Source organism: Bison bison, unplaced genomic scaffold, assembly GCF_000754665.1.
Source record: "Bison bison bison isolate TAMUID 2011002044 unplaced genomic scaffold, Bison_UMD1.0 scf7180017864469, whole genome shotgun sequence".
Classification (NCBI taxonomy): domain Eukaryota; kingdom Metazoa; phylum Chordata; class Mammalia; order Artiodactyla; family Bovidae; genus Bison; species Bison bison.
The window spans coordinates 3400209-3411855 of NW_011495030.1; the positions used below are offsets into that span (position 1 = coordinate 3400209).

An 11647-nucleotide genomic window follows, 5' to 3' on the forward strand; every position below is an offset into this window, starting at 1 on the left:
TAAATAAAATACTTCAAAAGCTGTAAGTTCGTTACAGTCATAAACATAATTTGAATATTTAAAAAGGTAAACTGCATGCTGATAACAATAAATTATAGTAAAATTTCCCCCACACTCCGCAATTTTACAGACGAGTATGCAACTAGGTAAGGCTTTTACCAATAAATCAGTGTGTAAAATTTAGATGTCCCTGGTTGTCATTGCTTTATCAGCCTGTCATTCCATAAGAGACACACAAGAACCAAATGGAAATCTTCTCTAAATGTTACACAGATGCATAGTAATAATGCTGGCTATCACTTCTGTGACTGCTTACTGTGTCCCAGGAGCTTCTTTATGTCCTTGACATGGGTTAACACATTCAATCCTCACAGCCACCTAGGGAGGTAGGTGTTATCCGGGAGAAACTGAGGCACAGGGATGGTCAGAACCATTATGCAAGGCCATATGCTGCACTGTGCTTTGTCATTCTGTCACTGTCTGCGATCCCGTGGACTGTAGCCCACCAGGCTCCTCTGTCCATGGAATTTTCCAGGCAAGAGTACTGGAGTGGGTAGCCATTCCCTTCTTCAGGGGATCTTTCTGAGACAGGGATCAAAGTTAGATCCTCTGCATTGCAGGCAGATTCTTTACTGTCTGAGCCACCAGCAAAGCCCATGCAAAGTCATACCTGCATGATATTTGCTATAGCCAATACACATTGGCTACTAGGTACTGAACTTTTTTAACTTGAAGTTTTTTTAAACTTCAGTTCGTTTCCAAAGGAAACTTCATGTCGCTAACCATAGATGGAAAAATCAGTATCACTTGCCATAAATAGGAGGTAACTATGAAAACAGATAGAATGAGTGCAGAACAATGTTATTAACTTTCAGCTTGATTCTCTTGCCTGCCAAGATCAGAGATTTGCTTTCTCTTTGTTAAGAAGGAGTGGGAGAGGAGAGAAGCAGGTGTTACCAAGGTGTTTAAAATACATGAAAACCAAAACATAAGACAAAAAAAAAAGTAAAATTCAATGTATGCATTAATGCCACTATAAAACTTGACTTTCTCCTTAACATAACTGCAACAGATAAAAGACTCTCAAACTTCATTCTCTTATTATGTGCTCTGGATTCCAAACCTGATATTGTCCCTTCTTTGCCCTGTGTTATCTGACTTCCCTGAGCCCCAGGTTTCTATCTGAAAATGAGAACCACCTCAGAGGTGCAGACATCACATATATACCAAGCCAGGCACACAGTAGGTACTCAAAAACCCACTGTGTTCAGTGGTCACTTCTTGAAAAGCCATGCCACCTTATTTCTCTTCTTGAAATGAAGCACAGGTTGGGGTGTCTGCTGTCCCTGTGTCAGCAGAGCAGGGGTGGGCTAAGGGGTGGGTGGGTGTGACATTTCACATTCGGCAGAGGCAGGGTAAAGAAGCTGGGAGGGCTACTGATCTGAGGAATCTGCTTATCCGCTAGGGGTCCCAAATAGATGATAAGGAGAGACAGGACAGTTCAATCATAAACGTCTTAGAACTGTTGGAAAGCAAGGGAGATCACAGAATCCACTCCTCCTCAGGTCATGGGTCAGGACACAGAGCCTTTGGGCTGCAGGACCCTTCCCTGTAACCTCTAGGCAGTGAGAGGCAGCCAGACTCTCAGGCCCCTCTGAGCACTGTGCTCTTCCCACTGGATGTCCCATTGGCCCCCTTCTCCTGAGCTGATCAGGGGCTCCACGCCCTGAAGACCCATATTTCCAGAGTCTAGACCCAGGATCTTAATTTCCAAAATGATCATTGGTTCCAATGCTATCTAGTAATTGGCTGCAACATTTGTAGCCTTTCTGAGAAAACGTTGCAGTCTTTCTCAAGAAAGCCAAGCCTTTTTTTACTTTCTTGCCAAATCCTGATTACACTAATTTTCAAAAGATAAAACAAACTAAATCCACAGCAAAGGGAAATATTTCCACTTGGGGCTTTGGTCTGTCTCAAGACAATTCTGATTCCCTCAAGACAGCATTTGCTGAGTCACATACCGTGGAACACAGCCTAGTCTTACAGCTCCCTTTCCAAAGTAGAAAGACAGCGAGGGAAACCAAAGAGAAGAAGGAGGGACAGACAGGTTACCAACCCAGCGCTGAGTGCTGCAAACAAGTTCCAGAAAAACCAGTAAAGGGAAGCCCCCAACCTTCTCTCAGTCAGAGAGGCTGGGTGTTGGGTGTCCATGGTTTGGGGGAGAAAACAGAGGAGAATTTAGTCCCAGGAAAAACATCATGAAGTGGTGCTGACTGTGATTCATGGATCAAGCGTTAAATTCCATGCCCATACTCACTCCTAGAACGCCTCAAGATTTGCATCCCTTGGGGGCCTAATTTTTTTGTACAAGGGTAGCAAAGAAAAGCCACAAGAGCCAGCTGGGAAGATAAATGAGTGAGACACAGGCCAGAGGGGACAGCGACCGGAAGGACATCTCATTTGTCTCTCTTTAAAATGGCAGCTTGGGGCATTATTCACAAAAGTCAGGACACAGATGCAACCTAAATGTCCAGACAGAGGAATGGATAAAGAAGATGTGTGTGTGTGTGTGGGTGTGTGTGTGTGTGTGAATATTACTTAGCCATAAAATAGAAGAAAATAATGCCATTTGCAGCAAGATGAATGGACCTAGAAATTATAAACTAAGTAAAGTCACCTTCTTTAGAAGGAAAATAAAATGATAGAAATGAACTTAGATATTGAAACAAAAGAGAAACAGATTCACAGACATAGATAACAAATTTATGGTTACCAAAGGTGAAAGGTCCTGGGAGGGATAAATTAGGAGTTTGGGATTAGCAGATACAAACTACTATATACAAAATAGAGAAACAACAAGGTCCTACTGTAAAGCACAGGAAACTATATCCAATATCCTATAATAAGCCAAAATGAAAAATATTTTTAAAATGTGTATAACCACTTTCTTGTACATCAGAAACTAACACAACATTTTAAATCAACTATACTTTATTTTCTAAAAGAGGCAACTGAGTTGCAGCTCTTGGATTGTTATCATGCAGGACCAGGGATGCAGAATCACCAGATGCGTAGGTTAGGAAGCTATTACCTACTCTACATTCAGTTTTGATAATGAGGCCTTTCTCTTTAACTGCCTTCCTGGTAGGTTCTGCCAGCAGGGGGCACTAGAGGGACCCTGGATGGCAGGAGTTGGGGGCCAAGTCCCTTGGGCCTGTTTGCTTGCTGGAACCACCAGCCTCACCCCAGCAGCAACATCTGCTTCCAGATGCCAGTTTCCTTTCCCACTCTCAGAATCAGCCTGCATCCTTACAAAGGAACCAGCAGCTACCCCTCAGCTCCACAGACCTCTCTTCTTTAAGCCTCTGGGTTTTGATATCCCTGTTTGTTCCCTTCATCCCACCAAACCCAGGAGTGGTGGCTCCTTCCTGCAGTTACCACCTGTGGTTACCACAATGTTCCCCATTGTTACTTTTCAGCCTCCCCAATACTTATTTAATGAACCCTCTACATTAAATCTCTGTTGAAATACCCAGTGTAGGTTTTGTTTACCTAAATGAACTCTGATTGATCTACTAGTTCTTTTGACATTAGGAGAAGTGGAATATGTAGATTATTTTATGGAATTATTCAGTTTTTAAAATATTGTGAAAAGGAAAACAGGTATCTGAAGACCAAATTCAGCCTGGGAGTGAATGCAGTGGTGTTCTCGAGATAAGGGCTGCTGCATTCCTTGCCAGCTGCTGGGACCATCAGCTCTGGGCAGCTCACTACCGTCTCCACCCTCAGAACTTCCCCCTGCTGGAGGGAACTCCCTGACCTGGTCCAAGAGCGAGCCCCTTCCCAAGGACAGGCTGTGGCCAATGACCGGCTGATATAGAGAAACAAAAGACTTGACCTCAAGCTTCCTTCTGGAACACCTCTGGGGGGCCATCCAGCTTCACAGACCCCTGCAGGACTGGCTAAGGCCTTTGGGTTGCAACCCCATCATGGGCCAACTTCTTGCCTTGCCCAGGTCTGCCTTTCTTACATCCTTACTGGTACAGCTTCCCAGAGAGCTCCCCAGTGAACCTGCATGCAGCTGTCTATCAAGAGTCTGTTTCCGGGGAACCCAAACCAAGCCAAGGCTGCATTACTTTGGTGTGCAGAGCACTGCACTCACAGAAAGCATGTGAAGAAAGAGAAACACTTCATTTCACCAAGACACATTCCACTGGAAAGAGGGCAAAGTAAAGAGAGAGACAGTAATTGGGAGAGTCCACGTACAATATAGAGTGGAGATGAGGTGAACAGTTCCCAGAAGCAAAATGGTCATTAAGACTTCCCTGGAGCTTCTCTGGGAACCATGGCAGACATCATTCCCCAAAGCCAAGAAGATACAGCGGCCACCTCGGCCTTTTCTGTCTCTGAGTGGACGGAACAGGGAAGCACTGCCAGGGACATTATCTCAATGCAACTTGAACTTGCTCCACCACAGAGGTCTCCCTGTGGCCTCGTGGGAGAACCAATGACTACTCTGCATTTGCATCTGGACAGCAGCTTGCAAAGGTAGGAGCAGGTCCAAGCTTCCTCCCTGTGGGACAGCACTGGGGCTTCAAGTGATGGCGATGCCAGCAGAGTCCCCACCGCTGTGCAGGCTTTTCACCTGCAGCAGGAAGGAGTCTCACTTCCACCATCCCCTGCACTGCTTGGAGCAGGAGGGAAGATGTACCTGAGCAAGGTGTGGCCTTCGTAATTTCTTTAGAACCCAGTATGTGCACCTCCAGGCCTGGCCCATGATAGCTTTCCTGGGAACATGAAATGGCTTCTTTTGTTGTTTTTATTAAAGTATAACACGTCCCTTTCCCTGCTAACGCCCTTGTGTAGCTCACCCATGTCCGTCTGATCAGCAGGCTGGTCAGAATCACGTCAAAGGAGAGAAGTGGGGAGGCAGGGGTCAACCACGCTGTAATATTTAACTATATTACTTAAAGTCACCGGAGAAAACTCATTTTAATTTTCAACTTCAAAGCGAGGCCAAAGGAATTACTGTAGTATCCCCTCGGGACATCTTGACGTGTACCATGTCGAAGGGCAGGAAAGGTGAAATGAGCGAGGCCTCTGTTATCAGGAGTCGGTGGTCTTGCTGGCTCCTCTCTGTAGGACTGAGGTTGGCAGAGGAGCAGAAGAGACAGAAAAATGATAGGCAGTAGGAGGTAGGGGGATCAGGCTACTTCCGCTGTTACTAGGTCACATCTCTGGATGTGTGTTCTGATCCTTAGAGAGACAGAGAAGTCAGAGTCGGATGAGCCATTGTAAGCATCTGAGTAGCCAGCAACTTAATATCAAGTGAGCAGCAGAATCCGAATCCTGGTGAACATGCTTCTGTTAGATGAACTCCAGTTGGAGTTGATAGCCCTTCTTTGGAATATTAAAGAAGTCCAAACCTCCCAGAATACATCACAAGGCAGTGTTGCACGTTCAGGCAATCAGATGTTTTTCTGAGGATGCAACACTGCAATTGACCATGGAAATTACTTAAAGAAATGTCTTAAACGCAGTTGCTTCAGTCCACTCAAAAAGGAATGATTGAGCCACTGCTGTACACCAAACCCTGGGCATGGCACTGCAGGTCAAAAACACAGAGGCAAAACTTGATGTTTCATGGGGAATACAGACCTTAGAACAAGTAAATAATTACAGCTGTGCTCTGTGTCATGTTGGAAGGACTGAATCTTACTCGGGAGCCAAGCAAGGCAGGCCTTTCTAAGGAGGTGACAGCCTTCTGAGACTTCAGCAAATGAGGGAGGGTTGGATACAATAAGAGGTGAGGGGAGAAGAGAGCTCCTGGAAAGAAAAGCATCTCTGGGGGCCCAAACATCAGACAGTATGGTACCTATGAAATGCTGAGAGCAGTGCCAGATGGGAAGCGATGAGGGCCAGATGGGGCAGTTGCTTAGGGACCAGTTAAGGAGCTACTTAAAAGCTAGACTGACTTGTGGCTTTACCCTTCAATTTGAGTAGGAAAGTGACATGGTTAATAGATCCCTCTGTCTGCAGAGTGAGGAATGGATTAGAAAGGGTAGGAGATGATGTGGAGAGGCGAGTTAGGAAGCAAAGGCCCTTGTCCAGGAGGGAGAGGATAGTAATGTGCACCAGGATGGTAGCATGTAAAGAACAGGGATGAAAGCGATAGAGCAATTATCCTTCAATTAAAAATAAATAGAAACAAAAGTGCATAGGAATAAAATAAGACTTAGAGACCGACAATGCAGAGTGTGAAGGGCCAAGAATGACCCCCAGGGTTCCAGTTTGTCTAGGTGGGTAGATGGCCGTGTCTGTTCCTGATGGAAGAAACACAGGAGCAGGAGCTGGCAGCGGGGTGAGGATGAGGGGGCCTGAAACTGATGATGGAGAGCTGAGCTTTGACTGAATTGCTCTGTGCTTTCTGAGTGGACAAGTCAAGCAGAAAGTTGAAGATATGGGCTTGGAACTGATACGGACAGACAAGTAAAAATAGAGGTTTGAGGGTCACAGAAATAAATGAGATCATGTATACCTTTGGTCCTTGCACTTTTTTGATGAGGATCTAAAATAAGAAATGTATTTTACATCATACACATACATGCAATTCCCCTGGACAGTTCTTACCTTTGCTATGTGTTATGTTCAGTGGCTGTCTGTTCTTTCCCCCATGCTGGTCAAAACATCTATGTTGATTTAATGGCCTGACATTGAGTTACTAGCCACAGTTTGAAAAGTCTAATTTAGAGAACACATGATGAGAAGAAAAGAGGGTCCAAAATAGAACCATGAGGAAATCCATTGGTTAGGGCTCAACTAGAGAAGGTTGGTACCTACAAAGAAGACAGATTCCCATGGAGAGGTGGGTGGAAAGGACCTAGCGGTCAGTGAGGTTGCTCCTTCCACTTGTAAGTTGAACACAGCAGCTTCAAAGACCACAACATTACTGTAGTATCCAAAGCCAAAAAGTGCCAAGTCTCAACCTTGGGTCTCTTCATTAGACCAAGCAGCCCTTCCCAAAAGCATCTACAAGACTTCCCTTTTATCTCACTGGCCAAGATTCATCACACCACTAGGCCCAAGCCAGCTTACAGGAATAGAATTATCACAATTGGCTTCAGCTGCTTGATATACTCATCCCATGGAACCAAGCAGGGGTTACTCACCCTGAGCACAAGGTATTGTAAACACCTGGCCATTAGGGAAAGCGGTCACCTAGCCTCTGCTGCTTAAAGAGGGGTCCAGGGACCAGCAACATCAGCATCATGCAGGAACTTGCTAGAGCTGCAGGATTTCAAGCCCCACCCCAGGCCTGCTGAATCAGAACATGTAGGTTCTCAGGCTCCTACCGTGATTACACGGACTTGCAGTGTAAGAAGTACAGGCCTCAATACCGAGGACCCCTGTGGTATCTGCCACGTTGCCTCCCCCTGCTCTGCTCTTCGTCCATTTCTTCCCTCACTTACTGATTTGCTGTCACAAATCCCAGCGTGCCACACGTGCTTTGCAAGGCGTTGCTTCATATTTCTAGCAGGTCCTCTTTTCACTCTCTACATAAGGAGGCAGAGCAAGGTTTTAAAATAAACACAGCGCGCTTCCAGCTGTGCTCCGCCCACGACTTTAATACTGTTCCTTTAGATCATCCTGTTCTGACAAGGTGTGAAATCCTAGCCAAGGCTGATAACTTGGCTGCCAGAAAGTTCAGTCTTCTTTCACAGCCCTAGGCAGAATTGAGGGGTTCTGTTTCCTTTTTAAAATAAAAAAATATTTTTTAGTATAGTCTCTTTTTGCTGCAGGCTCTGCAGGGAGCATGAAGTAACCTTTGCCCCTGAAGCTCCAGCAAATAATCTCAAGTATTGGGACAGGTTCTCATTTAGCAAGTTTTGTCCAGTGTTTCCGGCTCTGAAACTTTAAGAGACACATAGAGGACCTAAAAAAAAAATTTCAGAGAAGAACAAATTTTGTTAAAGAATTGGAGAATTGAACCTAAGAGGAAATGGTAAAAGATTAACATTTGCTGGCTAAGGGAAGGAAGAAAGAGGAGTAATTAAACATGGAAAACTGGATGACTGAGGCTTCACCCAAACAACTTAGGAATTTTTATTCTTGCTTTCTTGCTGCTGCTAAGTCGCTTCAGTCGTGTCCAACTCTGTGCGACCCCATAGATGGCAGCCCACCAGGCTCCCCTGTTCCTGGGATTCTCCAGACAAGAACGCTAGAGTGGGTTGCCGTTTCCTTCTCCAATGCATGAAAGTGAAGTCGCTCAGTCATGTCTGACTCTTAGAGACCCCATGGACTGTAGCCCACCAGGCTCCTCCGTCCATGGGATTTTCCAGGCAAGAGTACTGGAGTGGGGTGCCATTGCCTTCTCCCTTGCTTCCTTAAAAAAAAAAAAAAAATCAGGTGTGGGACTCAGAATTTGACAAACTGTCAAAACTTTAACATAAAATGTCTTCCTCAACTTTCTTCCTACTAATTCATTCATATTTATTGACTACCTATTATGTACTGGGCCTTCTGCTCTGACAGTCTTATTTTATTCTAGCTGGCATGAAAACATATCCTTCTAAGAATGGTAAACATGCCAAGATGCTCCTTTATTTGAGACAACGTCTCTAATATAGTTCTGATAAAATGTGGCAACCCCAATATAAACGCACTGTTTCCCTACATGGCATTTACACTTCCATGGTTTGTGCAAAAATGCCTTTTCCAGTCGTTATTTCCTTGCTTATCTCACCTACCTGCCTCTCCTATCCTGTTGGTCTACCTGTCTTTGCCTGAACATGCCAAACCCTTCATGCAGTTCCCTTAGTTGGAATGCCTTTCTCCCTCTCTCCTTCGATGCTTTGAAATCCTTCAAGCTTATAAAGCTCATCTGTAGCCTTCTCTGCAAAGGCTTCTGTACCCTTGCCATTTAAAATTAGTAATTTTTTCCTCCATGATCTTCTACTGTGATGCTTATACTAGTGTGGCACTCAACTTTCCTTTGCCTTATGATTGCTTGTTTGCATGTCTCACAGTAAGTTTTCTAAGAGCAAAGACTATGGCTTACTCTTTGTGTTCCCCGCAGCAACTAGGTGCATGCCTGAGTTATTGCCACTCAGCAAATATTTCTGGCTATTTGAGTCTTCTGGATCTACAGCTGGTTCTCAATTCTTGGTCCCTTATGGTCGGGGGGACATGTGGCCAATTACCACCAATGAGTTGTAAGTAAAGTGATGTGTGACACATCTGGGCCAAAACTAAATCACCAATGCAAGACCCTTTGGTCATCTTTCTTCTTGGCTACTGTGGCTGTTCATGCTCTAGAGAATAGTTCCTCACTACTCTGGGATAATGTCAGCTTATAACAGAGCCTCATTTGGTCTATGATGACCATAGTGAGTGAACAAGAAATAAACTTTTGTTATTTAAAGTCACTGAGCTCTGGAGGTTGCTACAAAGTAAAGCCTAGCCCATCCTGACTGATACACTTGTAATGGTAGTCCTGTGAGTCTAGAACTTTTGCAAAATCCATTAGAAGCAGTAATCAGTAATTATATCAATTGTAAATCAAGTAAAATCACCAGACTTAAACTCAATTGTCAGGAGAGGCATTGTGAGGAGTATAGGATGTAGAGCTCATTAGGGTTTGCAAACTGGCTGTAAATGACCTTGGTCACTCACTGATGCCCTCAGAACTCAGCATTCTCTGACCTCAGTTAGAGCTTACATATTTACCTTGTGGTGCTGTTGCAGTAATCAGAGATGGTAAATGAGTAGTACCTGGTACATGGTGGTACTCAGCAAATTGTTATCACAATTGTTTTAGGTGTGTTTTCCATGTTGGACCGTGGGATGTGAGAAACTACATATTTCAGTTTAAACCAGATACTGGGACTTCCCTGGTGATCTAGTGGCTAAGACTCTGTGCTCCCAGTGCAGGGGGCCGAGACTCAATCCCTGATTGCGGAACTAGATCCTGCATGCCACAGCTAAAGATTCCACGTGCCACAGCTAAGACCTGATGTAGCCAAACCAACTAATTAAAAAATCCCACTAAGGTATTCACTGCTACCCTTCCACTCATCGGGAGCAAGGTGTTCTCAGCAATCTTCTTTCATTCAACTTTCAAAAAATAAACTTGGGTCCCTACAGATCTGTGAAAATCTATGAAACTACAGTATGTGAAAAGATGATAATTTATGTATAAATATAACTTCTCATTCAGAGAGGAACATTTTAATAAGTGATTCAACTTTATGTGCTTGCTAGACACCAGTGACTCGTATTAAATAAATAGATGCACTGAAAAAAGGGAAAGAGAGGGGAAATAAAAAAAACTCTGGATGAAAATGGGAATAATCAGCTCTTGAGGCTCCCAATTATACTTATAAAATTCAAAAAAATACTTCTGGGTTTGATGATAAAACCTCTGAATATGTTGTCTTATGCCTTCTTGGTTTAATTTCCAACACTTACTCAAGTATAGTGAACTATTCTTCCCAATATGCTTCAGTAAAGATTTCTAACCATCTGAATGTCACAATCCCAGGAGAGTTTACAGGTCCTACCATGGCATTTTCACAACTTGATTACACTCCCGGCTGTGAGGGGACATGACCTCAGTCTCAATGTAACAGAGAATGACTCATCCTTCTGAGGCAGCGAATAGCAACTTGGGTAGATCAACACCATCTTTATACTTCTTACTACACCAGTAACTTAGAAACACATCCCCTCTGAAGCATTTTATACCTATTTGATAAGCGCTGAAAGAAACACTGTTCTTTAGAGATAGGTTCTTGTTTCTAGGCTTTAGTCAGAGGGAGGAAAATCTCTACTATATTTCCCAAACCAACTAAAAGGATCAACTTCTTTTTTTTTTGGAGGTAAAATTGGTATATAACACTATGTTAGTATCAGGAGTACAACATAATAATCAAAGTGTTGTATACATTACAAAGTGATCAACATGTAAGTCTAGTTGCCATTCATCACTATAGAAGAGATCCCCTCACCATTTTACACCCCCCCACCTTCCCCTCTGATAACTACCAATCTGTTCTCTATCTGGGTGTTGGTTTTGTTTCTTTTTTTAAATTCCACATACAAGTGATATCACACAGTATTTATCTTTCCCTGCCTGACTTATTTCACTTAGCATAATACCCTCAAGTTCCATTCATGTTGTCATAAATGGCAAGATTTCCTTCTTTTTTCCTTTTCCCTTTTTATGGCCGAGTAATAGTCCACTGTCTATGTGCATATATCACATTTTTTTTATTCATTCATCCACCAGTGGTCACTTAGGTTGTTTGCATATCTTGGCTATAGTAATCAATGCCACAGTGAGCCTAGGAATGTATGTATTTTTTTCAAGTTAGTGTTTTTTTCCCTTTGGATATATTCACAGAAATGGAATAGCTGGATATGGTTGTTCTATTTTTAATTTTCTGAGAAATATCCATACTATTTTCCATAGTGGCTACACAAAGATCAACTTCTATGATAGCACAGAAATGGAGGAGAGGGGAAATCAAATAAAACACAGAAGCACACCTATTCAGCGTTCTCTGTTCCCAAATTAACCTCCCTTTCTGTGTTCCCTCTCTACCTGCTGCCCTTTGTTCTCACCTGTTCAACGAAAAAAAAAAAAAAC

At 43.5% G+C, this 11647-nt stretch overlaps 1 protein-coding gene across 6 annotated transcripts in view; it reads right to left on the reverse strand.

Annotated features, from left to right (window-relative positions):
* PIP5K1B (phosphatidylinositol-4-phosphate 5-kinase, type I, beta) overlaps positions 1 to 11647 on the reverse strand; it is a 533355-nt gene that overhangs the window by 513237 nt on the left and 8471 nt on the right. For 3 of the 6 annotated variants that reach the window (XM_010860658.1, XM_010860660.1, XM_010860661.1), the window contains exon 1: positions 7470 to 7915. The exons of 1 other annotated variant lie outside the window; for it this stretch is intronic. The gene's annotated coding sequence lies outside the window, so the exon portion shown is untranslated. Of the gene's footprint in view, positions 1 to 7469; positions 7916 to 11647 lie in introns of those variants that run through there. 2 more of the 6 variants (XM_010860667.1, XM_010860666.1) reach the window with 1 other exon arrangement.